This window comes from Panthera tigris, chromosome D1 (assembly GCF_018350195.1).
Source record: "Panthera tigris isolate Pti1 chromosome D1, P.tigris_Pti1_mat1.1, whole genome shotgun sequence".
In the NCBI taxonomy this organism is placed as follows: Eukaryota; Metazoa; Chordata; class Mammalia; order Carnivora; family Felidae; genus Panthera; species Panthera tigris.
The window spans coordinates 25,687,515-25,693,514 of record NC_056669.1 but is presented as its reverse complement, the minus strand read 5'-3'; positions in this window follow the sequence as shown (position 1 = coordinate 25,693,514).

Genomic DNA, 6,000 nt, shown 5'->3' with positions numbered 1-6,000 from the left:
AACCAACTGAGCCCCCCGGCGCCTGAGAATAAATAGGACTTTAAAAGAGCAAAGGGAAGGGAGAAGAAAGGCACTGGGGACAACAAGGGAGGGGCGGAACGTCCCACAGAGCAGGGGTTCTCCACTGTGGTCTTGTCAGCATGCTCCGGATCCCACTGCTCCCGTTTTCTTGGGGATCATTTGCTGATGCCCCCAGCCCTGTCGTGCACCTGCTGCTGTCTCTTCTCTGGGAGGCATTTCCTACCAGCATTTCACCATGCTAAGCCTCCAGTGTCCTCAAATGACAGTGCACAGTCGAAGCTCTAACAGAGTGTCCCTCCAGACACCCACCACCCTGCTTCTCCACTTCAAAGCCAATAGTCCAGAAGGAGGTGTGCCTAGGTCTTCTGCCTCACATGCCCCTCGGTCCCTCCAAGCTGGCCTCCCTCTGCACACACAGTCTCCCGTGACAGCTCTTGCTAAGGGACACTGTGTCAGTCTTTACTATTGTCTGGTTCTTAGCAGCACATGACCGTATTCACCACTCGCTTCTTGTTGAAGTGCCCTTGCCTTTGTCCCCAGGGGTCCCAGACAGGTACTACTGGTTTGTCCCCTTTCTGACTGTCCCATCCAGGCTTCTTTCCCACCCAGCACATCCCACTTGCACGTATCATGGGCCCTTCACGTGCAACACGTGAAAAAGAAAACTCATTCTTTTTCCGATCCTGATCATTCTCCACTAGCTTTGTCTTCGTCAATGGGATCACTGTACATCCAGTTGCCCAAGCCCGAAACAAGGGGTTCAGTCTTTATATCCCTTTACATACTCTGTCCACTTCCCTCATTCTTTTTCTATTACCAGGTCCTGTTCACTTTCCCTCTTGAAAGTCACCAGTGAATTTTGTGTGTCAACTCGACTGGCTCAGAGGACACGTTGTTTCTGGGTGTGAAGTTAGCATTTGAATCAGTGGACTTCATAAAGTAGGTTGCCTTCTCCAATGTGGGTGGGGGGCATCATCCAATCCATGGCTGGCCTGAATGGAACAAAACGCAGAAGAAGGAGGTATTTGCCCCTCTTTTTCCTACCTCACTGTTGAGCTGAACATCTCATCTCATTTCCTCCTGCTTTCAGACTGGGATTTATACCACTGGCTCCCCCTGTTTGCAAGTGTTTGGACTCAGACTAAATTAGACCACTGGCTTTCCTGGGTCTTTAGCATGCAGATGGCACACTGTGGGACCTCTCCATCTCCGTAGTTGGGTGAGACAAATCCTATACTAAATCTCTCTCTTTCTCTCTTTTATATATGTATAAAATACAACATATTATATATAATGTATACATGCATACACACACATTCACATATACATATATCTATATCTATCTTACAAGTTCTGTTTCTCTGGAGATCCCTGATTATTTATATCTATCTATCTATCATCTATCATTTATCTATCTATCTCTCTATCATCTATCATCTATCTATCTATCTATCTATCATCTACCATTTATCTATCATCTATGTCTATTATCTATTATTTATCTATCTGTCTACTATATCTATCTATCAATCATCTACCATCATCTATTATCTATATATCTATTTACCATCATCTATCTATTATCTATCTATCTATCTATCTATCTATTTATCTATTATCTATCTACTATCTATCTACCGTCTATCTACCATCATCTATCTATCTATCTATCTATCACCTATCATATATCTATCATCTATATCTATCTATCATCTATCATCTACTACTTATCTATCATTTATATGTATCTATCTATCTATTATCTATTTACTATCTATGTATCTATCTATTATCTATTTACTATTTATCTATCTACCATCTATCTACCATCATCTATTATCTATATATCTATCTATTTACCATGATCTATTATCTCTCTATCTATTATCTATCTATCTATCTATCTATCTATCTATCTATCTACCATCTATGTACCATCATCTATTATTTATATATCTATTTACCATCTATTTATTATCTATCTATTATCTATCTACTATCTATATCTCTACTATCTATCTACCATTTATCATCTATATCTATCTGCCATCTATCTACCATCATCTATTATCTATATATCTATCTATTTACCATCACCTATCTATCTATCATCTATCTATCATTATCTATCTATCTATTCTCTATTATCTATTATCTCTCTCTATCTATCTATCTATATATATATATATATCATCTATCATTTATCTATCACTCTATCATCTACCATTTATCTATCATCTATATGTATCTATTATCTATCTATTATCTTCTATCTATCTATCTACCATCTATCTACCATCATCTATTATCTATCTACTATCTATTTATCTACCATCTATCTACCATCATCTATCTATTCTCTCTCTCTCTCTCTCTCTCTCTCTCTCTCTCTCATGTATCTACCTACCATCTATCTACTTCTACTCTCCTAGCCCAAGCTGCCAGCATCCCTTCCCCGGACTAGTAACTCACTTCTAACCAGTTTCCCCGCATCTGTCCCTGACCTTCTTCCATCTTATTCTCCACATCGCAGCTAAATTGATCTTTTAGAAAATTGCAAATATCATTTTGCAGCTGCTCTATTTAAAACCTGCCAGTAGCCTCTTTTTGCTGCAGACCAGAGTCCTTCCCGTGGCCTGGGGGCCCGCCTGGACTGACTCCTGAAAACCCCACCAGGCACATGCCACGTCATCTTCTCCCCACCCCATTCACCCTTCACCCGTGGGCCCTGTCACTTCCTCCCACACTCCAAGCTCATGCCCTCTTCCTGGCTTTTTCCCAAGCCCTTCCCTATGTCTAGGACATTTTCCTGCTAAACCTTTACCTAGTTCTTGTTCTCTGGGGGGGCACTGTGTTCAGAGCAGATATCAAAATGCGAATTCGACATTAATTGTAGAATTAGTTTTCAGGTACCTCCCCCCTGCACCCCAGAACGAGGGTTTCTGTTCATCTGCTGCGCCTGTGGTGCCCTGGCATGTGCTGTGCCCACTGGGATCTCAGTAATCCCCCAAGCACCCCAACCTCCCTGCTGCTGGCTTCCCCCACGGAGCCACCAATCTGGCTGTCTCACTTTCTTAAAGCCCTTCAGTGGCTCCAAGTGGCCCACAGCTCTGCTTGTCAATCTTTTCCACTTGAGTGAAGGAGGTCCAGGAGGTTACGCAAAGCAGCCAATGTCAAGCATGGCATTTTTCTGACATTTCACGTTGTCTTTTAAAAACTCATGTGGAGTCTGCATTCCAAGCTCTAATATCCATTTGCTAAAAATAGAAATCATGCTTCCCCACAAAATGCACACACACAAAACTGATGCTCCAAGCTCATAATGCCCGTGGGGCCCTCCTGTCATGACCACCATGTGCTTCTGGGAATGTAAATACCCGGGTTCGAGAAGTGCAAGTTTGGTGTTCTTCATAGAAGATGATGTTGGGGTCGCATGCCACCCCTTTGGCCTACCTTTCAGTTTCCCACAGGGGCAGTGGACAGTCCCCAATCCTGCTGACAGGTTCTCACCTCACGCACCTGAGAGCTTTTTCTCCGTGCAGTGAGAGCTTGCTCAGCCGGTGTTCAAGGCAGCTCAACCCTGAAATTTGAGGGATTTAAAAACTCCAGGGCAACCCTCAACTGAGGAGGGAAGAGTTGGTATGTAAATTCTCCAGCTTCCATTGGTGGGTCAATTGTGAGTCATTTGGGTCTTCCAGGAAGAATATGCTAAGACGTAGTTAGACATGTGATTAATAGAGAGTAAAAGACAAATGGCTTTTGAAGGCTGAGGCAGAGCCCAAAGTCACCCGCTGCTGGTGGCTGTCAGCCAATTGCATTCCTGTGGCTGGCTGTGTCACCAAGAGAAATCATTATCTACCTTTGCAGAGGAGGCTAACGGGCACTAGGACACGGGGCAAGCTATGGATCCAGGGCTTGATTGGAGGGCACGATGAGCAACCAGAATGAGATTGGGTTTTTGTTAATGGCAGAAGTTAGGATATACTTGAGTTCTTGGCTTCCCCTGGGACAATGCCAATGGCCTAAAGGGGCCAGGTTGACTCCTATGGTTGACGAGAACCACAGGAGATGTTAGCACCAGAATGGACCTGCAATGGGCAACCAGAGGCCATCTGCACCAGGACCATATCAGAGCTCTGTGAGCCCAGTGTGGTCTTTCCCAATTCCTTATGCTCATATCAGTGGCCATAGTCAATTCAAAAGAGTCCAGGCCCCCAGTGCTGCAGCAGCCCTGTGTGCCATCTTCCCATCTCCCTTGCCCCAGAGGTGCACTGTGTTCCCAGAGCCAGGCCGCTATGTTGCTCCTGGCCACCCCCCGTTGGACCAGAGCTGAGTTTCCAGTTCTGCGGCTGCACCATATGCCCAGTTGATCTGTCCTTCCTGTCTGTGTAGTAGGGCAGGGTCCCCGTCTCTCAACCATGGTCAACAGATGGTGACAGCTGAGCAGGCAAAAAGATCAGAGCGACCTGGTGGAACCCTGGCCTCTCAATGACTTCTGACACGTGACCCCTGACTCCCTTTCTCTCATCTGTCCTCCTGTGCACAGGAGTCACCTATTAGCCAAGACGAGCCTGCTGTCCAGCTATCTGTACATAGAGCACATGAAAAATGACTGGATTTTGCTCAAATACGTACTGTGAAACCTGGAGCGAGGACCTTGCACAGTGCGGGGCACAGAGATGACCAGGTTCACAGAAGGTGCATCACAGAAGGTAAATCACTGCAGAATAAACGAATGAATGAGAGCCTGAGGTAAGCTATAGGAAGGAGGGGGAAGCACGATGAGAGAGGCTGGAGGATCCTCTCCCTCAGGGAGAATGTCATGCTTGGAGGAATGGCTCCAAGAACAGGGCTGTCAAGGTGCAGGAGAAGATGTCTATTTAGCTTGGCCCAAGAGGTTCTTGGAAGTCCTGTAATTAGGTGGAAAACACTGGAAAGGTGAAGCAAAGAGGGGACAAGAAGGACTTGAGGGAAAGGTAGAACAGGCTGGGACATTTTCATCAGTGGCTGGCTGAAGGTGGGAGGTGGATCTGAGGGGAGAGGAGGGTGGAAAAAGAAAGTTTCTTTCTCTGCACATGGCCCCCGACCTAAAGGGAGAGGAGGCCATATTTACAGAGATGCCACCTTGAATGGGGCCTTCCCATGAAATCCCATTTAATTTTATGACATTCCATGAGGTAGTTATCACTGTTCTACAGCAGAAAAAGAGACTCAGAGGTTGAACCTGGGTCTTTCTGACCGAGGGGCTCTTCTCTTTCCAAGGTGGTATGGATACTCCACTTTCAGGTGGAGTTACTTCTTGCACTAGCACTTTTTGCTCTTTACCTGTGTGGGGTAGATAATGGTGAAGATGATGGTGAAACTTCGATTGTGAGACATTAAAGTTTGCACATGGTTTTCAATTTATAACTCTTGTTGTAAATTAGTGGGTAAGGCCACGGTTATTATGACCAATTCAAAGGTCAGTAAAGAGATAGCCACTGTGGAAACAGTATGGAGTTTCCCCCCAAGAATTAAAAATGGGATTACTATATGATCCAGTAATTCCTCTACTGGGTATTTATTTACCCAAAGATGTGGAGATATGGAAGCAACCCAAGTGTCCATCCATAGATGAATGGATAAAGAAGGTGTGGGGAAAAAATATGTATATATAATGGAATATTACTCAGCCATAAAAAAGAATGATATCTTGCCATTTGCGACAACAAGGATGGGCCTATAGGGTGTAATACTAAGTGAAATAAGTCAGAGAAAGACAAATACCATGTGATTTCACTCATATGTGGAATTTAAGAAACAAAACAAACGAACAAACAAAGAATAAAAGAGCGAAACCCCCCCCCAAAAGACTCTTAAATACAGAGAACAAACTGGTGGTTGCTAGAGAGGAGGTGGGTGAGGAAATGGGGTGAAACAGGTAAAGGGGATTCAGACCACACTTATCATGATGAGCGCTGAGTAATGTACAGAATTGTT